The 22,480-nt window shown below is 38.3% G+C and overlaps 1 long non-coding RNA gene across 1 annotated transcript in view; it reads right to left on the bottom strand.

The window, feature by feature from the left end:
• Positions 1 to 18,759, bottom strand: part of LOC139361815 (uncharacterized) — a 29,705-nt gene extending 10,946 nt beyond the window's left edge. The window contains exon 1 of the long non-coding RNA XR_011619476.1: positions 18,624 to 18,759. This is a non-coding gene — a long non-coding RNA (uncharacterized lncRNA). The remainder of the gene's footprint in view (positions 1 to 18,623) is intronic.
• Positions 18,760 to 22,480: the final 3,721 nt, after the last annotated feature.

The following is a 22,480-nucleotide window of genomic DNA, read 5'->3' as shown; positions in this document are numbered from 1 at the left end:
AATCTCCTGCATCAGGAGCAAAAATCTCTGAGTTCTGATTTCTGCTCTTACACTTAACAGCCAACTAATACCAGGCAAGTTTTGACTTTTCTAACCTTCATTGCCCCCATCTATAAAATGGGGCTAAAACAATCTCTTACCCATTTAACTGTGTTAGTATAAAGCTTTAAAATGCTGTATATAAGATGAATTTGAAAATGTATCAAGAGTATGCAAATATAGAGCATATAAAATTGCTATGATTGCATTCTACAAACTGGAAATAATGTCTATAATCCACCCTGCATAATGGTTCAGTTAAAACAGTAGTTTCCATGGTCAAATCCATGAACCCCCGATGGTTCCTCGTACCCTTTTAGGGGGTCCATGAGGTCAAAATTATTTTGACAGTAATACTATTGTGAATCCCCCAATTCTGAAACAGGTCTCAGTTAATTTAGAAAGTTTTATTTGCCAAGGTTGAAGACGTGCACCCGTGACACAGCCTCCTGACGACATGTGCCCGAGGTGGTCGGGGCATAGCTTGGTTTTATACGTTTTAGGGACACATGAGACATCAATCAAAATGTGTAACATGCGCATTGCTTCAGTCTGGAAAGGTGAGACAACCCAAGGCTAAGGCAGGACAACTCAAAGTGGGGAGGGGCTTCCAGGTCCTGGGTAGATAAGAGACAAATGCTTACATTCTTCTGAGTTTCTGATTAGCCTCTCCAAATGAGAAATCAGATATCTCAGTGAGCAGAGGGGTGACACTGAATAGGATGGGAGGCAGGTTTGCCCTAAGCAGTTCCCAGCTTGACTTTTCCCTTTAGCTCAGTGATTTTGGGGGCCCCAAGATTTATTTTTTTTTCACACTATTAAGACATTATTTGCCTTTTTCACTCTTATTCTCTAAGAACCTAATACATGAAGGTTTCCTTATCAAAAAGGATTTCTATGATGGCAGGGGGGTATTAATGAAATTCATGTCTACATAATTAGCCCAAAGCTACCATATTATTTAGGATGTGAAGAGTACTGGTATTCTGACACCTTTCTTCCCAAGGGAAATGCCATATTAGTGTCATATGACAGACAGATTGATTTACAATCATCCTTCTCTTTAGCAGATACTCTTACAAATGGATATTTCCTTCATAGATTTAGATTTCCTTATTAAAAAAAAAAAACCCCACTGTTTTCAGAGCTTTTCCTGTGTCTGAAATTTCCCAAAATAATCAACTTAAAATAATTCTTAATCCCAGAAGCTACATGACACGTGATATCACAACAGATTAAATGAAGAAGCAGATGTGAGAATCCAGAAAGGATTATTTTTTAAGCCAGATATTAAAGAGCTTTTCCAAATTATGTTAAAATGCAACTCTTCTCAGGCATTATTTTCTATTTTGGAAAATGATTCAAAATGTCCTCAAAATGTTATTTATATTAACATTAACATTTCTCATGTACTTCAAATTAAATAAGAAACACGTTTAAATTTCTTCAATTTTAATTTTTAAGAGAGTGAATATTGATTAATATAATCTATCTATCTATCTATCTATCTACATAAGCTCTATATCTATCTATCTATCTATCTATCTATCTATCTATCTATCTATCTATCTATCTATCTACATAAGCTCTATAGGATCGCAGAGGAGGAAATACACAGTTCTGACTTTCCAGTCACCAGAGCTCTAGGGGAGGAAATTCTGTCTCTTCCCTTTCTGAGTTCTTATCTGAATTGCCTGTAACAAAAGACAGATTAACAAAAGAAAAACAAACAGAAAGTTATTAACATGCATACCTCCTGTATCTACATAGGAGATACCCAAAGAAATGAGCAAATCTCCAAAAGGTGGTTTAGACTTCAGGCTTAAATACTACCTTCAGCTGGAACAAAAAGAGGACACCAGTAATGGGGAGATGACCCAGAAAAGCAGAGTTAAAAAAAAAGTGACGTTTGTTACACAGATTTAAGTCAGCGCCTCAGCCATTAACAAAATTTTCTTGTGATTTACAATGATCTTTCTCCTTAGGAGATACTCTTACAAGTGGATATTTCCTTCATACATTTAGATTTCCTTATAAAAAAAAAAAAAAAAATTCTGCTCTGCTTTCAGAGCTTCTCCTGTGTCTGAAGTTTCTCAAAATAATCAACTTAAAATAATTCTTAAGCCAAAAGAGGCATATTTTAGTGTGGCGTACTCTGGTCTCCTACAGCCATATTTTGAGGCAGCATATTCTGTTCTCCTATAGTCTGCTCGATTTTTTTTTAAGAGTGTAAAGAGATCAAGAGACAAAGAAATTTGAAAACTGCCTAGCTAAAATAATATATAAAAAGCAGGGTTTTTTTTGTTTTTTTTTTTTTGAGGCAGAGTCTTGCTGTGTCGCCCAGGCTGGAGTGCAGTGGCACGATCTCTGCTCACTGCAACCTCTGTCTCCCGGGTTTCAAGTGATTCTCCTCCCTCAGCCTCCTGAGTAGTTGGGATTATAGACACGCACTACCACGCCTGGCTAATTTTCACATTTTTTTTAGTAGAGACAGTGTTTCTGACATGTTTCTGACAATGTTGGTCAGGCTGGACTTGAACTCCTAACCTTGTGATCCACCCACCTCGGCCTCCCAAAGTGCTGGGATTACAGGCACGAGCCACTGTGCTCGGCCAAAAAAGACTTTTTAAATGTGAAGTATCATATTCATAAAAACTGTTAAAAACCAAACTAGAATTAAGTAATTTGTGCATTGATTTGTGTAATTAGCTGTTCCCTACCTTGTGTTCTAACCTATTTCACTACACGTTTGTAATAAAACCTGTTCTTACATAGGATTAAGAACACAGGTCCGGCTGGACGCAGTGGCTCACACCGGTAATCCCAGCACTTCGGGAGGCTAACACGGGCGGACACCTGAGGTCAGGAGTTCGAGACCAGCCTGGCCAACATCGCGAAACCCCATCTCTGCTAAAAATACAAAAATTAGCTGGGTGTGGTGGTGGGTGCCTGTAATCTCAGCTACTCAGGAAGCTGAGGCAGTAGAATCACTTTAACCTGGGAAGTGGAGGTTGCAGTGAGCCGAGATTATGACAATGCACTCCAGCCTGAACAACAAGAGCAAGACTCTGTCTCAAAAAAAAAAAGGAACAGGGGTCTGATGGCCTATTTACATGAATTTAAGAAATAATGAAACAACATTAAATGAGTGAGGAGTGTAAATGAAATTCATGTCTACATAATTAACCCAAAGCTACCATATTATTTAGGATGTGAAGAGTAGTGGTATTCTGACACTTTTTTCCCCAAGGGAAATGCCATATTACGTGTCATATGACAGGAAATGCCATATTCCTGTCAGACACTTGAAGTTAAGGGTTGAGGTGTGGGGGTACTCATTCTCTTCCCCTCTTGCTCTGGGAGCTCGGGGCATTGGTTTAGGAAACTAAGTATTCTTACCTGTACTTTTGAATCCTAAGACAATAAAGCAAAGGCAAGAGAGAAACAGAAAATTCCCAGCGGTTGTGGCAGGTTTGGAAATTTAGCTGTGGGCTGGTACGCATTTGCCCTACAGCAGTGGTACCAGCTGTGGTGGCAAATGGGAGTCCATTGTTGTTGGTGGCTCCAGTGTCCGAGGCATCATCTTGGCTCTGTTTTCATCAGCCTAGTCTCTGTTGGTTCAAGTCCAAACTCTGAGTCTGATTCTGGAGCCTTCCCATGATGCTGCAATTACCTTATCCTTCCAGTTAAATTATCTGCTTCTTTTACCAGAATTGGGAATTCTGTTGTTTGCTGCCCAGAACCCAACAAATACTGGCTGCTGAATCCGACAGATCTGCGCATTCAGTTCCAGTTTCCCTATGTTCAAGCTGTGTGAACTTAGCCAAATTGTTTCACCTCCTAAAAAATAAAAATAATAATAACTGTCTCTTTAGTTTTGGTTTATTGATCTGTATATTCAAGTTATTGTTATGAAGGTCAAATGAGATAATGCATGTAAAAACAGTACAGCATATGCTTGGAATACATTTGAAATACAATCAGAGAAAAGTACATTTCACAAATAAAATTACTCTGATTAATATGAGTGAATATAGACAAGACATTACTCTTACATTGTTTTTTTTTTTTTTTTGAGACGGAGTCTCGCTCTGTTACCCAGGCTGGAGTGCAGTGGCCGGATCTCAGCTCACTGCAAGCTCCGCCTCCTGGGTTTACACCATTCTCCTGGCTCAGCCTCCCGAGGAGCTGGGACCACAGGCGCCGCCACCTCGCCCGGCTAGTTTTTTGTATTTTTTAGTAGAGACGGGGTTTCACTGTGTTAGCCAGGATGGTCTCGATCTCCTGACCTCGTGATCCGCCCGTCTCAGCCTCCCAAAGTGCTGGGATTACAGGCTTGAGCCACCGCGCCCGGCCCACTCTTACATTGTTTCAAGTTTGTTTTTGTTTTTGTTTTTGTTTTCCTGAGGGAACATGTAGAGTTTAACAAAAAATAACCAGAACTTTTCTATCATACTCCTCTAATCCATTCCTGTTGCTGTATCAAATCATCATTCCTTCTTTCTACTTAGAGCTCATTCAATTCTGTTTTTTAAAGTGGTGATATTGGTATTTTGGATGGGACAAGTGTTTATTGTACAGGACTGCCCCAAGCACGGCAGGAATTGATCATCACTGATTATTGCCTATTGAAATGGTTTGAATATATGTCTCCCCTAAATATCAAGCTGAATTGTAATCCTCAGTGTTGGAAGTGGGGCCTGGTGGGAGGTAGGCATCATGGGTAGGGATCCCTCTTGGTGTGGTGCTATTCTCACAATAGTGATTTCTTGTGACATCTGGTTAATGCAAACTGTGGCACCTCCCCCCACCCAACCACCACTCTCTCTTGCTCCTGCTCCCTCCGTCTGAGATACCTGCTCCCTCTTTGTCTTACATCATTACTGAAAGCTTCTTGAGGCCTCCCCAGAAGCTGATGCCAGCACTATGCTTCGGGTACAACCTTCAGAACTGTGAGCTAATTAAACCTCTTATAAATTACTCAGTCTCAGGTATTTATTTATAGCAACGCAAGAATGTCCTAACACACCCATGTATGAGCCAAGGAAAAGTCTGTCTGCATCCTCTAGAAGTTCGCTGAAAATGAACTAACAAAAACTGGATTATAGGAGAAAAAGGCATAGGAAATTTATTGTAATGTGCATATGGATATGAGAGCTAGACACAAAGTGAGAGACTCACAGACATGCCAAATGATTGAGGCTTAAATATTCTCTTTGTAGGGGAGAAATGTATGGACCCAGGAAGCAGACATCATTTTGAAAATGATTATCTTTGGAAGCTGGATGGGAAGGTTATGGGAAGGTGAGGGGCAGAACTGCACAGGAACAAAAATTGTCTTATTATGGAGATAAAGTCCTCCAGGTAATCTCTGGGAGCTTCCTCACAAGAATAATACAGAGCCTGTTTGGATGTGGTGATGTCTTCTAGTCTCATCTCTTCTATGGCGGTTAATCTTTCCTGGTTAATTGATGATGTTCCTTGGAAGGGTGCATTAGTCTGCACTTGTGTTGCTATAAAAAAAAAAAAAAACCTGAGGCCCAGCGCAGAGGCTTATGCCTGTAATCCCAGCACTTTGGGAGACTGAGGTGGGTGGATACCTGAGGTCAGGAGTTTGAGACCAGCCCGGCAAATATGGTGAAACCCCGTCTCTACCAAAAATATAAAAATTAGCCAGGCATGGTGGTGGGTGCCTGTAATCCCAGCTACTCCGGAGGCTGAGGCAGGAGAATTGCTTGAACCTGGGAGGCAGAGGTTGCAGTGGGCCGAGGTCACAACACTGCATTCCAGCCTGGGTGATGAGAGTGAAACTCTGTCTCAAACAAAAAATTAAAAAAAAAAAAAAAAAAAAAAAAAAAGGAGAAATAAAACATATAACTGAGACTTGATAATGGATAAAGAAAAAAGGTAAGTGGCTTATGGTTCTGAGACTGTACAAGCCTGAATCTGCTTGGCTTCTGGGGAGGCTTCAGGGAGCTTTTACTCATGGCTGAAGGCAAAGTGGGAGCAGACACATTACATAACCAGAGCAGGAATGAGAGAGAGAGAGTGGCAGAGATGCCACACACTTAAACATCCAGAATTGGAGAGCACTCACTCACAACCCCCGACCACAAGGCTACCACCAAGGCATCTGAGATCCACCCTCCGACTCAAACACCTCCCAGGAGGCCCCACCTCCCACACTGGGGATGACATCTCAGCATGAGATTTTGCAGGAATATATATCCAAACTATATCAGAGGGGCTCTTAGGACAATTGCATTTCCTTTAGGTATCTGTTCTAGGTAAGAAGCCTCATATACAGAAAGAACATAGACTTTGGATTCATCTAGGGATAGACTGCAGACCACAGACAAGTTACTCCTTCTCTCTGGGCTTCAGTTTTCTCATCTGTTAAACTAGAATGAGAATTATATCAACTGGATGAGATTGATGTGGGATTGAGATAATATGTGTAAAGCACTTCAAATAATACTAGGCACAGAGTATGATCTCAGCATGTTAGCTGCTACCAAGCCATCACACTAACGCTTTTAATTATCTATGAACTGGGACTGAAATTAGCACATCACCACCAGGTTTTAAAAAGTAAATGAGATGAAATATGTAAAATGTGTACTTTTTCATAGTAAATTATCAGGAGATGTTAGCTGTTGTATTATCATCCTTAAAACTTTGGTTTACTTCCTACAATATAAAGTCAAGAAGGTGATGCTGTGGTTTCCTCTATCTCACTGGCAAGTCTTTCTTCCCTGTAGTATAACAAATGGAGCTTTATCAACTACCCTGGCTTTTAGCAAAAAGTAAATTTTCAAACTGAATGTGCTTTAGAATAATTTTCAGACAGTTATAAATGTAACTCTCCTGCAAATATAAAACGAATATATGTCAAAAATTTCATTAAACTCATTAATGAAGGAACCAGTAGGATGTTAAAACAAGTTTAATGTAGAGTTTAAAGAACAAAGGTAAAGCCAAGAATGTTGAAATGTATTTTCTAAGAGACGCAAAACTGGTTAATATCCTATAGGACCACATAATGTAATAATTGCTGTTATCTTTTCTACAGAGCAAAAATTGTGTATCATCCAGACAAAATTTACTTGCATTGATACAGACAAGAATCTCTTTTATTACTGTAGTTGTCTATCATTTAACTTGTATTCCTGTAAGTTCTAGCCCATAGAAAGCCAGTTAAAGGTACACGGCCCTATGGAATCAGATCATCTCTGAAAGTTTGCGTGACAAGACTCAGCACTTTACCGAAAGGACAGCTGATAATATTTTTTGCCCATTTCCAATCTTGAACACTTATTTTCAAACAAGTGCTGCTTCCGAATGCCGCCCTTTCAAGGAGAAGTTATTTATTCTATGACAATTTTACAATACATATTAGATAGTCCCCTCCTCTCTGTCTATACCACTATGTGTATGTTTATAGACTTTTTAAAACATTGTTTGCCAACTTATTTTTCCAATTGTTTTTATTTATTGGTACATAAAAAGACTACACATAATTAATGCATACAGTTTGGTGAGTTTGACCCACTTGTGTATTATCATCACCAAAATTCAGGTAATAATTAAATGTTCTTATCATTATAATCAATGAAACTCATTAACACATTGTTATCACCCGAAATACATGGTTTAAATTAGGCTCATTCTTTATGTTGTACATTCTATAAGTTCTGGCAAATGTATAATAACATAAATCCACTTTCATGGTATCATGTAGAGTGGTTTTACTTTCCTAAATGTCCTCTGTGCTCTATTCATCCTTCTCTCCCTCCAACCCCTGGCAACCACTGATCTTTTTACTGTTTCCATAGGTGTGCCGTCTCCAAAATGTCTTATATTTGGACTCATACAGTATGTAGTCTTTTCGTATTAGCTTATTTCACTTAGTAACATGCATTTAAGTTTTCTCCATGTCTTGTTATGGCTTCAGAGCTCATTTCTTTTTAGGACTGAATAATATTCTATTGTCTCAATGTACCACAGTTTGTTTATTGATTCGTCTGCTGATGGTCATCTTGGTCATTTCCAAGTTTTGACAATTATAAATAAAATTGCTGTAAACATTCGTGTACACGTTTTTGTGTAGACACAGGTTTTCAATTCCTTTGGATAAATACTAAGAAGTATGATTACTTTGTCATATGGTAAAAGTATGTTTAGTTTTATTAGAATCTGCAAAACTGTCTCCCAAAGTGGTTGTACCATTGTACATCCCTACTAGCAATGAATGAGAGTTCCTGTTGCTCCACACCATCTCCAGCAGTTAATGTCGTCAGTGGTTTGGAATCTGATCATTCTGATCAGTGTGTAATGATATCTCATTGTTCTTTTAATTTGTAATTTCCTAGGGACACATGACGTGGCACACATTTTTATATACTTATTTTCTATCTACCTATTTTCTGTTTATTTTGTCAGTTCCTTTAATCAGGTTGTTCATTTTCTTTTATTAAGATTTCAGAGTTCTTCGTATATTTTGCATAACAGTGCTTTTTCAGATGAATATTTCATAAAGATTTTCTCCGAGTCATTAGCTTTTCTTCTTTTATTCTTGACCATATCTTTTGCAGAACAGAAGTCATTAATTTTAACATCATCAAGCTTCTCAGTTATTTCTTTCATGGAACATGCCTTTGGTGCTTTGTCTAAAAATTATCATCATACACAAGGACATCTAGATTTTCTCCTATAAGTTTTATAGCTTTATATTTCATATGTAGGTATATGATCCATATTGAGTTAATTTGTGTGAAGGTTGTAAATTCTGTGTGTAGATTCATTTCTTTCCACGTGAATGTTCAGTTGTTCCAGCAGAATTTATTGAAAGGACAATCTTTGCTCCACTGAATTGCCTTTGCTCCTTTTTCAAAAATCAATTGACTATATTTATGTGGGTCTATTTCTGGGCTCTCTGTTCTGTTCTGCTTATCCTGCTTAGAGTTCTCTTAGCTTCCCGGATGTGCAGTTTGGTATCTGATCTTAATTTGGAGTAAATTCTCAGTTATTATTGCTTCAAATATTTCTTCTGTTCCTTTTTCTTTCTTCTTATTCTGGTATTCCCATAAGGCATAAGTTACACCTTTTATAGTTGCCCCGCAGGTCTTGGATAGTCTGTTCTGGCTTTTTTTTTTTTTTTTTTTTTTTTGGCTTTTTTCCCCTTGCCTTTCCATTTTGGAAGCTTCTATTGACATATCCTCAAGCCCATAGATTATTTTCCTCAGCCTTGTCTAGTCTACTAATGAGTCCATCAAAAGCATTCTTCACGTCTGTTAGTGTTTTGATCTCCAGCATTTCTATTTTTTTTTCCTTAGAATTTTCATTACCCATCTGTCTTTGCAGGTTGTGTACTTTATCCATTAGTGCTCTTAGCATAATACTTACAGTTGTTTTATATTCTCCATCTGATAATGCCAACATCCCTGCTATATCCACACCTCGTTCTGATGCTTGCTCTGTCCTTCAAACTGTTTTTTTTTTTTTTTAATCTTTTTTCTCTTTAATCTTTTTTTAATAGCCAAACATGGCACACTGGGTAAGAGGATCTGTTGTAAATCGGTCTTTGGCCATGTGGTGGTAAGGTGTGGGAAGTGGAAGAATTTTTTCATCCTATGATTAGGTCTCAGTCTTTTAGTGAGCCTGTGCCACTGAACTGTGAACTGCACAAATGTTTCTCTCACTTTAGCAAGGATAGGATGACTAAAGGACACTGAGGCTGAGTATGTTCCTTCAACCAGATACGTTAGAGTATGGTAAAAACCCAGCAGGTGAGGCTCTGGTAAAATACATTCTCCCAAAGACGGGTCTTGTTAAGAAAAACAGAATGCTCTGGCATATGTCGAAATTATTCCTTTTCCCCATCCCTTGCCAGAAGCACAAAGGAATTTTTCTCCAGTATTCACTATCAGAACCTGGTTGAGCTCCTAGAGGTAAAACTCACCAAAATGTGCCCCTCCCACCATGCCCTGGAGTTTTCAACTCTCAGACTTGTCCATGTGGAACCTCCAGGATTTGTCAATCACAGTTTTAAGGTTTCCCTAGTGAACACTAGTTCTGGAGAAGTTTGCCCCTAGGTTTCTGCCTGTCTGTCACTCTAATTTTGGGGGTAGTGGTTTGTCCTGTAATCCCATTCTCTAACACATCTGTGAAGGGTTGCTGATTTTTCAGTTTCTCAGCTGTTTACTTACTGTTAGGACAGAGTGAGGCCAGGCGCCGTGGCTCACGCCTGTAATCCCAGCACTTTGGGAGGCCGAGACGGGCAGATCCCGAGGTCAGGAGATGGAGACCATCCTGGCTAACCCGGTGAAACCCCGTCTCTACTGAAAATACAAAAAACTAACCGGGCGTGGTGGCGGCGCCTGTGGTCCCAGCTCCTCGGGAGGCTGAGGCAGGAGAATGGCGGGAACCCGGGGGGCGGAGCTTGCAGTGAGCCAAGATGGCGCCGCTCACTCCGGCCTGGGCCACAGAGCCTGACTCTGTCTCAAAAAAAAAACAAAAAAAAAAAGGACAGAGTGAAAACTTCCAAACTCCTCAGATGCCAGATAGAAAATCCTCCTACTGTTTTTACTGTGATTTTACCTGCAGATTTGACCTCATACATTCCCACTTGTGTGTAGCCCACACATATTCTCCAAATTGACCTAGAATCACCATTGCCACTTCCAGAATTTGACCAAAAAAATTATCTAAATATGCTATCTTTCTGGTTATAGTAATTGTCATGGGAATACTATGACTAAGAGAAAAATGTTGCAAATATGGCATTTATTTTGTTCACAGAGAGTTATCGATGTGAGGGAAGAAAGCAGTGTATTTAAAAACTGTTTCTTCCTGTTCATAGGTACTAAAGACTGTCCATCTCTGTAAGCATTTTACCTCTCTATGGGCCCCATGGTAAAGTGAATTCTACTCTTAACTCTTTGGAAAGCAGCGTGTTAAGCGGAGAAAGACTGAGCCGTGAATTAAAACTTCTAATGTGACACAGGAGGCACATAGAATTTTATCCAGATATTATAGAATATTAATGTATTTAAATTTTATTAAGCATGTCAATGGGAGTAATTTCATGGTGATAGGATATCTAATTTCATTGCCTTCAGTGGCCCAGCTTTGTCTCATGTTTTTGTCCTATTTTTGCTGGCTTATAGCTAAACTGTTCTACACATAGACATCGTCTTCTCTATTTTAAAATATTCGGACACCTGCAATAACACATAGTCAAAAAGCTCTTTGATACTGAGTTCTTCATCCTTCAGCCTGTTTTCATTATAGGTCTATTGGAAGATTTCCACCCTCAGCCTTACTCTCTTAGCAGTTAATTAAAATATTCTTGCTACTGAAATGTGCTGTATAGTTCCTATAAATTAGGGGATGTCAAATATTGTAGTTTTCTTAGAGTAGCTAGGATTCTTCCTTTTTAAAAAATTCCCACTATCTCATACTTGCAGCAATTTAGAAAAATTGCCAATGCATCAATTAATGCAAATTGTCTAAGGGCTTCTATAATTTGAGCTTAAAATGCTAGCTCCAACCATAGAGCTTTGTATTTCCATGAACTGCGACTTAAATTCTAGGTTCAATGTTCATTTACCTAATGTTCCCCGGTAATAAAGACATGTCCATTAAGGACATCTGTTACAATTTGGTAACCTCTAATTTTAATGGAAAATAATAGAGTTCATGTCTGTAAGATTAGAGGTTATGGACTAGGTCTTTACACTGGCTTGGCATCCTGGATATAATGTTCTGCCAGCCAACCTCATACATTCACAAAAGGCCCAAAGTCTTAGTTCTGCAGGCCAATAAAAAGAAATAAACAACAAAAAAAAAACTTTTCTATCTTGTCACTTTGATCATTGCCTTGTTGAAAATGTCATCACCTGCTAGAAAATAATACTTTCTCTTTTTAAAAAGCACATGAGGAGACAAGAAACCAGTGAATAATTACACAATAAAATGTACTCTGCCAACTAACTACAAGAGGGAGGAAAAAGGCAGAAGAGGGAAGAAAAGTAGAGAAAAGGGGAGGGATGAAAATCTCTGAAACTCTGTGTAGTCCCCCAAAACCCCAGGCAGTTCATGGCCTCTCACTGATATTTAGGTTTTCGATATTTTTCCCTTGGTAGGGGATGGGGATTGGGGGTGAGAGAGAGACAAAACCTTTGCCTCTTGAACTGACAACCTACACATAGTAAAAATAATGCATCTGAGAAAACAATTACATCTGCCAACTTCAGCAACTGTAACAATGACATCGTGGCTGTTTTTAAATTCAAGCCAAACTTTAGCATTCCTTTTGAATCCAAGTCCTTAATGGCATTTATGACTCTCACGGGTATTTATTTTAGCTGAATATCTTGCATTTGCTATGCCAAGAGCAATCCCGAGTAAAAAGGATTCCTGTCACTTTATTCAGGCTTCAACAAAAAGCACCCAAGCCAGTAAATCACTAAATGGGACTACCAACTTCCTATGACATGCATGAATAATGCCTTAGCAGTCAGCTCACCGGAAAAATTAGAATGGGAGTGAATAAAATCCTGTAAAAGTATGCCTTCACAAGCTGAGCTCAGAACTCTATCAAAATCGATTTCTTCCATTTGACATCTGAGTACGTTGAAATGTTCTAACAGGAAGCAACAGAATCAAATTTCTTTTCAACTTGCTTTCTGCATAAAGGAAGAATTACGATAACCAAGCTCACCAAGCTTTAGGTATTGCTCAAAGGCCAATGTTAACTTGAGGCCACCTCAAGGCAGGAAAAACAAAGACGAAGGCAAAAATTTGGTGTTGGACACCTAGATTGACAAAAATTGAGCAAGTCAAGTTTCACACAACTATATTTTTTCTTTAGTGGGGGGAAGTTGGAAATGTCCCTGATCCAGTTTTACATTGGAGTATCAAAGAAAAGGTTAATTGTGTAAGACAGTAACAAGATTATGAAATAGGTGTAGAAAGTTAAATATATTTTACTATGGTCAGTCCTCTATATAACAGTCCGTACAACCTCCTTCGTCGAAACCACGAGAGCCCCTTGTAACTGAAACTATGTGCTTAACATCTCTATTGAAGAAAATAGAAAGTCATTTAGATGCATTCAAATGTGTTCCTTTTGCTTTTTAGTCAGACTGTGCTTGCAGTTACCTTTGCTTTCCGAATAAACCCAGAGTTAAGTCATTATGTGTTGTCACTGAATGTATAAATGGCCACCTTTCACATTTCTAAATGAGTATCTCATTTTACATGTTGTTTTCTTCAAAAAAAATTTTTATCTTGAATTGATTACCCATTACCAAAATGACAAAGACATTTTTCAATCCTAGGAAAGAAACAAGTTTTTAATGGCATAGCTAATGAAACACATTTCTGTTGGATTTTCTAGTATATTAATTTATTTCAAAGTATTTCTAAATGTACCAAAATTCACATGTTTTGCTGAGTTTATTTCAAAATGATTTAATAGTAATAAAAAGTACAGTTTTATATTATGCTAATTAACATTCTTATCTTGAAAGATCTGACGTATCATTTTTTACTACTAATAATACAGAATTTTTTAATTAAAAATAAATAAGAAAGCTAAGGCATCATTTTTTGCAGGCTTATGTGGCTCTTTTGGTGATTTATAGATTAATCAATCATTAATAGAATTAAAGGCCATTTATACTAAATAAATTGCTTATGGCTGCAGCAAATTGTGTTTTGAGATTTACTGGTAAAGACTATAAATTGCCAGTCATGTTATTAGACATATAAATCAGACAGTTACTGAAAATTGATTATCTGACTCCAATTTTTCTGAACATATTGTTACTCTTGCTTATTACTTTTCTTATCTAGGTCAGAGAAGTTCAACACTACACTGAGTGAAGAAATGTGCATTTCTAGTATCTAAGGCTAATACTCAATTTTTATTGTTGTTTTCTTGTTTTGTTTTGATTTCAATATTCTTTGACATGAAGAAAATAAGATTTTTGCTTTTATGTAAATATTGTAGTGCTGTTTTTGTTTTTTCTATTCACTGTCTGCTATGGTTTGAATATTTGTGCCTCCTCCAAACTCATATATTGAAATCCTAACCTCCCAATGTGATGGTATTAGGAGATGGGTCCTTGGGAGATTATTAGCTTATGAGAACAAGGCACTCTCTAATAGGTTTAGTGCCTTAAAAAAGAAAAGTGCTCCCTTCTACCATGAGAGATTATGGTGAAGAAACCATCTAGACAGAACGCCCTCACCAGAACCTGACTGTGCTGGCAGCCTGATCTTGGCTTTCCAGCACCGAGAACTGTATGAAATAAACTTATATTGTTCATAAGCCATTCAGTCTATGGTATTTTGTGATACTACCCCAAATAGACTAAGACACTACCTGAGTCTAATTATCCCAGGTATAAAAACTAATATATGCTTTAAAAATCATTGCAAAATATCTCTTGAATTTTACGATGGAACAATGTTATAACAAATCCATAATGAACACAGCTTCTACCTCCTCCTTTGGCATTTTGCTAAGATCCCAAATATACAGTCTGCTTCTATGAACAGAAAAATCACAAAAAGTTGAGGCATGCACTATGAATATTTGTGGTGTTTTGATGGTCTTTATGATAATATGCCATTATTTAAGAGATAAGGTAGCAAGGTATTATTTGCATCTAGATGAAAAATTGGTTTAGGAGAACATTCTGGATACAGATTTTGAGTTCTAAATTAGTATGCTAGTTTCCCTGTCACTTGTCTTTTCCTATCTGTTACAGGATACTCCCTACACAAAGTTACCAGAATATTATTTTTTTGTTCTGTTTTGTTTTGTTTTGTTTTTGAGACAGAATCTCGCTCTATTGCCCAGGCTGGAGTGCAATGGCAGGATGATAACTCACTGTATCCTCCACCTCTGGGCTCAGGGTATCCTCCTGCCTCACCTCCTGAGTCGCTGGGACTATAGGCATGTGCCACAGTGCCCAGCTGAATTTTATTATTTTTTAAATTTTTTTGTAGAGAGGAGGTCTTGCCTAGGCTGGTCTAGAACTCCTGGCTGTAAGTGACCCTCCTGCTTCAGACTCCAAAAGCACTGGGATGACAGGTGTCAACCACCACACCTGGGAAGAATATCCTCATATATGACTCTCATGGTTCCTCCATTATTTATAGTATAATTTTCAAGAATTCCATTTTCTCAAACTACTCTTCACAAGCTCTATCGTCCAGTCAGTCAATTCCAAAAAGTGACTGTTACCTAAACACCCACTTGCCTGATCCACCATGACGGCCCTTATCCCTGTGATGGTGCTCGGCACCCTGACCAGTACCATCTCTGTCCTTCAGGGCCAGCTCAGAGACAACCGTCTCCAGAAAGTACTCATTTTCATCAAAATGCTAGCACTGTTTCATCCCCTCGGGAAGCACTGCAAATTGTCAGTTCATGTCATGTACTTATATTTCTTTTTATGCATTTATCTACCGTATCTACTTTTAAATTTTCGTTACCACAAAATGTATATGCCTTCTTTTTAAAAAAATTTTTTTGTAGATTTTAACAAATTGTCAGTCATAGCTTTTTATCTCAGTATTTCAGTTTTGGTGTACTTCATAGAACAGATAAGTGTCTTCACCAAATCACTTGCTAGCAATCTGATATATTGGAATTTGATAGCAATTCAATAATGAACAATTATCAAATGATTTAATTAACCTAGAAATAAATATCTGCAAATCAGAAACTAATTTTAAATATCTTGCAAAATTTTCCATTCCCATCAGGTCCACAAATGTAACATTTTAGAAAAAAACAAGGTCTGATCACAGATAAGGGGATTCAGAGTATGCCATCCCAAAATACACAACTTCGACCTAAGGTTCACTTTGAGCTGAAAGCAATTAAAAAAGAAACAGACCCGAGAAACTCTCTGCCCTCCCCATTTCCCTCTCTACTAGGAAAGACAGGAGGATTCCTAATCAGAGGAGACAACTCCAGACCTTAATTAACCCAGAGATGGCACCAGAAGCATCTGAATAACAAAACTTACTCACTAGCCCTTATCTTCTATTAGAGCCCACCACAATTTGCTGCCCTAGAAATTCAAGTCCTGGAGTCTTACTCTGTCCCCCAGGCTGCAGTACAATGGTGCAATCTCGGCTCACTGCAACCTCTGCCTCCCGGTTCAAAAGATTCTCCCGCCTCAGCCTCCCAAATAGCTGGGACTACAGACACGTGCCACCACGCCCAGCAAATTTTGTATTTTTAGTAGAGATGGAGTTTCACTGTGTTGTCCAGGCTAGTCTCGAACTCCTGAACTCAACTCCTGACCGACCTTGGCCTCCCAAAGTACTGGGATTACAGGTGTGAGCAACCATGCCTGACCATCTTGTCACTTTTCTACATTATTTTTCTTTGCTAAGATGCTATATAAGCTCAAGTTCTAACCATCCCATTGAGTTACTCAGCACTGAGCATTCATCGTGTGTGCGTGATGCACATGTTAACAAACTTCTGTCAGTTTTTCTCTTTTTGATCTGTCTTTTGTGTCTAATTTACAGGGCTCCAGTCAACGAACCTAAAATAGGTAGAGGAAAAATAAACTGCTTACTTCCTTACAAAGGAAAAGGATATTCTGCTTTTCTAATGGACCGCCACTGAGCCACACTGGTAGGGCAGTAAAAATATAGAAGATGAGAACCTCTGGAATGAGAAACAGCTATGTTCAAATTTCAGCTCTTACCTATTTGCTATATTATGATTAAACACACACACACACACACACACACACACACAAGCTGCTATTTGATGCATGTAATAATTTTTAGCTTAAACTTTGCAACAAATTTATGTAAAATCATAACTTGGTCCCATAATTCTTCAAATATATAAAAAACTCATGCTCCTTTGGGAATAAACATTTTTTGAGCAAAGACGTACAGCAAAATGCCAGCACTGTTTCTTACATATTCACTCTGCGTTTAATCATCATAAATGTCATGACTTGTGCTTATACATGCAAGCTGAAGTTTAGAACAGAAATACATATCCAATTAATTTTGTTACAACTATAAATATCAGGAACTCTTTCAAAATCCAGAAAAAGGGGTTTGTTAGTTGTTTTTGCTGTTTGATTCAGTGTTAGTTATATTTAATTAATATGACTTCCCTCCTATGCGTATACAGAAATGTGCAAAGAAAACATCAGACTTTACGTATCCCTACAAATTTTTTTTTTTTTTTTGACAGAGTTTTGCTCTTGTTGCTCAGGCTGGAGTGAGTGGCACCATCTCGGCTGGCTGCAACCTCCGCCTCCCAGGTTCAAGCAATTCTCCTGCCTCAGCCTCCCAAGTAGCTGGGATTGCAGGCATGCGTCACCACGCCTAGCTAATTTTGCATTTTTAGTAGAGATGGGGTTTCCCCATGTTGGTCAGGCTGGTCTCGAACTCCTGACCTCAGGTGATCCACCCACCTTGGCCTCCCAAAGTGCTGGGATTAAAGGCTTGAGCCACCGTGCCCGGCATCCCTACATTTTTTTAAAGTAAACCATGATAGTCATACCTTTCTTACACTTGATTACAGAATCACATTTTAACTATGTACAAGATCTTAGGATGTTGGAGGTGGTAGGGCTGTTTTTTTGTTCACCATGCTATGAGTACCATAAATAATTTCTTTGAGGAAAAGGTTTTTCAAAGATCTATTATGGCTAAGGTGTCAAAACTGCTGGTAAATGGTCTGAGGGTTTCACTAAACCACAAACCTTCCTGCAGGTTTGTTTTTTTTTTATTTTCCTTTTTTTAAAAAAATACATATTAATTTCCCCATGGGTATACTAAATCTTAGGAACTGTTGTTTTTTCCCATGAAATGGAATAGCCCTTTTGTTGAAGGAAATAAAAATATGTTGTTGTTATTCTTAGCCATTAAACCAATATTTGCTTTAGTCATAATAGAATTCCTTTTATAGAAGCCAGGGAAAGGAAAATCCCTTCAAAATTATAACAGCAACAAAAAAATCCCTCCAAAACTATATGCTTTTAAAGATAACTATACATTTGAGGAGAGGTGTGACCAGAATGATTTCAATAATTATTTTCAACTATAATAAATGAAGATATTGTTCTCTTTTTTTTTTTTCTTTTTGCTTTCTCCTTATGTTTTGAGCAGTTGCCTAAGTGATAGCAACGCCAGACAAAGTCATTAGCACTGGAAGATTCAGGGTGTGCAAGAACTAGAAAACCTTTCCTGTGAGGTGAACAAGCCAAAGCTGATTGTGAACTCTTTAGACTGCACCTGACTAGAGCTACTGAAGACCCGGGATTCAGGTGACCTGCAGGCGCCATGTGGAAGTGTTACTGGGGTCCTTGCTCCCAGAGCTCCCAAGACGGTGACGGGAGGCTTCCAAGATGGCGGCAAGCCTCGTGTTCTCTGACCTGGGGTTCTTGGCCTCACAGATGTCAAGAAATGGAGTCTTGGGCCATGCCGTGAGTGTTATAGCTCTGTTAGAAGCCGTGGGTCACAGAAGAGAACCATGGAACCCGATGACTAGTGTTCAGCTCGATTAGGACGAACCGGGCACTTACCCGTGCAGGAACAATGGCAAGCCTCCAGCCGGATCCCCAGCGGCAATGGGCGCCTCACTGGGTCGGAAGCACAGCGGACACCCTGCCGGATCCGGAGGGATGGAAGTCAGGGGGCTGGTCTGCGACTGCGCAAACAGCAGTGGTGGAAGGCGGAGCGAAAGCTCAGCTCAAGCCATCACAAACACTGACCAGAAGAGCGCAGTTGCAAGATGTAATCGAGTGAAATCAGAGCTCCCATACAGAGGGAGGGGACCCAAAAGGGGTTGCCCTTGCTGGCTGGAATGCCTGGTTTTATATCCCAATCACTGCCCCTCCCGCTGTGCTCTCAGGCAATAGATGATTGGCTATTTCTTTACCTCCTGTTTTTGCCTAATTAGCATTTTAGTGAGCTCTCTTTACTCCCTGATTGGTCGATGTGAGCTAAGTTGCAAACCCCTTGTTTAAAGGTGGATGTGGTCACCTTCCCAGCTAGGCTTAGGGATTCTTGTCAGCCTAGGAAATCCAGCTAGTCCTGTCTCTCAAAAGCACTGAAGTCACAGACACAGAGAATAGTCTTCTTTGGAACACTCGTCAAATTTGCCTAAGTGAATCTGGAAGGGAAGAATTGTTGCACCTTCCATAACACATTGAATCACATTAATTTTAGCCTCTACAAAAGATATAACCTTTTTCTTAATGGGTGTTGCTTGGTTTATTGCTGCCTTTATCTTTCTTTCTTTTTCTACTTCTGAGCAAATATCCTATCCCACTTCCTGCGAATGTTAAGGGAGAGGTTAGAGAGGGAAAAATATACACTGTCAACTCTGTAAAACAAGTAAGGCCCCAGATATTCCGTTTTGGATTATTATATTGAACTGAAGTCAGCTCATTAATCTACTATTTTCTCCCTAAGATTCCAAGTCGACACACTTATGCAATTTAGTAGTTACCAAAAAGATTAATAGGTTTCTCTGGTGCTAACCTAATTGCTATGACACTAAAGACAAGAACATTACAGAAGATAAAGCATTGAGACCTGAATTACCTCCCTTCTAGGCAACAATCAGCAGTTCAAGGCAATTCTCAGCTTCTTTGAGCAACAAACAAATTACTGTCACCAACTATGGTTTTTGCCTTTCTGGATTCAAACGGAAGATGTTATTAACAAACCCTCATGACCAGGTCACTATTTTCTATCTTATCCAAAACTTATGTTATAAAATTTATCCTCCAGGAAAAAAAAAATCATTAAAAAAATTCTAATTAGTATTTTTACATTTCATTTTCACATAGCATCATATTTCCATATGTGTCATAGACTTAGTTTTCTTTAATGTAATATCACTAAACTAAAATCAAATGAATGTGTAGATGTATTTAACAAGCAAGAAGTGAAGAGCGGAAATGGCAATAATCTGAAGAATCTATGCATTAGTTCCATTTGTGTCATCTGTATATTTCCAAGGAAAGTACTTTTCTATCAAAGTACCCACAATATTGTTTTAGTTTTTTCATTTGCTTTTCTCTATTTAGATGACCGATTCATAAAATATCCTGTGGTCTATGTCGACAAAGAGTTGAACTCTTTGAAATATTTGAAAAGATTTATTCTGAGTCAAATATGAGTGGCCACAGCCTGTGACACAGCCCTCAGGAGGTCCAGAGAACATGTGCCCAGGGCTGTCAGGGTGCAGCTTGGTTTTATACATTTTTAAGGAGGCATGAGACATCAATAAAATTCAGTTGAGAAATACATTGGTTTGGTCCGGAAAGGCAGGACAGTTTAAAAAGTGGGGAGGGGGCTTCCAGGCTCTAGGTAAATGTAAGCATTTTCTGGTTGACAATTGGTTGAGTTTTTCTAAAGACCTGGGATCAACAGAAAGGAAATGTTCAGGTTAAGATAAAATGCTGTGGAGACCAAGGTTATTTTGAAGTCTCACAGTGGCTGCCCTTAAAGAGGAGAGATGACAACTGTTTCCTATTCAGGCCTTTAAAAGGTGCTGGACTCTCAGTTAATCCCTTCAGGATTGGGAGGGCCTGGAAGAAAAAGATCTAGCTATGTAAATAGAGATTCTTTACAGATGCAAATTTTCTCCCACAAAGGATGGCTTTGCAGGGCCATTTCAAAATAAGGCAAAGAAACATGTTTTACGGTAAAATATTTTTATTTTCTTCTTAGTTATGTAATGTTATGCCAGAGTCTAATTGGAAGGTAAGTCACAATGAGGCCAGAAAATAGGGTCTGGAGGCAGGGAACATAAGGCCAATTCACACTTCAGCTATAACAGGAAATATCCTCTCCATAGGGCATACCTCATAAATGACTTCATAACTTTATTTCATCCTCTCTATTTACATAAGGTAAATGGTTACCCAAAGTAACCAATGGAATCCTCTAGGGGGTAAACTCCCCAAAATTCTGTGACAGGGCCTTTGAGCCCCTACGCTCAGGCCTGCAACCACACTGTGGAGAGTTCTTTCATTTTCAATAAGACCCTTGATTCCTTCCTTGCTTTGTGCGTTTTGTCCAGTTCTTTGTTCAAGATGCCATAAACCTGGATACCTTCCACCTTTAACAACAATATATAGAGTTAAATAAAACCCATCTGATGAGAATTTGTGGTTTGTAGGGCCTAACTCCCCAGATCCCTTAGATAGGAATTTGGACAATATGAGAAAAAATCAGAGCTTAGTCCTCAACTACAAGGCACCAAAAACACATACTGAAAACTGAATAATCCATAAAATCTTAAATTTTCTGTTTCTTTTTTTTTCTTAGTGTTTACACATTTCTCACATTAAATTGAAATATGACTTTCGATTAGTGAAATGAGTATGAGTTAGTTATTTTCATAGCAAACCTAAGTCTCCTTTTATGCTATCTTCTACCAAAACCAAGTTCATTAATAGATGCCTGTGTTTTTTATTTAAATCCCTGAACACCAGTGATGGAAACATAAATTTCTAAATTGAAAAAAATGTGTATGTGCTGATACTGTTGGTTACATGTTCAATCCTATCATCTTAATATAATCTGCAATACCTGTAATTTCCCCTAAAATAGAGTTTGTCAGTTAAAAGAGAAATATTTTCTTTCCTTTTGTACTTTGTGATTCCAATACTTTATTAATCTGTTTAAAAAAGACATTCTAGGTTTCTTTAGGTTCTCTACTTGCTGGCGTTGCCACCACTGAGTTTTTATTATGTAAATTATTGCAATCTGGTTAGCTCCTTCCGTCCTTTTTCTTAACAAAAGGGGTCTGCAAGCGCTAATCAAAATGTTGTAATTTACATATTAATGAAGTTTTTATAATGACATTTCCTTCATGCACAGGGTGAGCAAAAGGGAGACTTTTTATCCTTTTTTGAGAAAGCAACCACAAAATTTTGATCTTAGGAAGTATCTTTGAAACTTTCCAAAACTGATTGGAATAGCGTTGATGTATTTTAATCAGATACAGAAAGACTTCACAAAGTATGAGCTGCACATGTGCTGCCGTAATGCTTATAAGCACTAATTTTTCTGTACACATTCATGTACTTGTAATTGCACAAAATGCGAAGGATACATTTGGCGGTGAGGATGCTGTGCACAATCAAGTCCTAATCGTTTTCAGGAAAGGATAAACATTCCACTAAAAACGAGGAAAGACAAGAAATGTTCAAAAGCTATGTCAAAAGTGTCCAGCTGTTTTTACAGAATATAGGTGATTTCCTTGTGCTAGCAAAATCCAGAAGAAATGTTATAATAACGAGAAATGTCTGTAATTGTGAAGAAGCCCAAGTATGAAGATTCACAAAAAATAGAATAAGTGGATGAAAGTAGTTAAAACAATCTTCTTGGTAATGAGGTACTCTGATTATAAAAGTACTTTGAC

This window comes from Macaca nemestrina, chromosome 2, assembly GCF_043159975.1.
Source record: "Macaca nemestrina isolate mMacNem1 chromosome 2, mMacNem.hap1, whole genome shotgun sequence".
Lineage (NCBI taxonomy): Eukaryota > Metazoa > Chordata > Mammalia > Primates > Cercopithecidae > Macaca > Macaca nemestrina.
The sequence above is the reverse complement of the archived record's forward strand: the minus strand, read 5'-3'. Positions and strand labels throughout refer to the sequence as shown.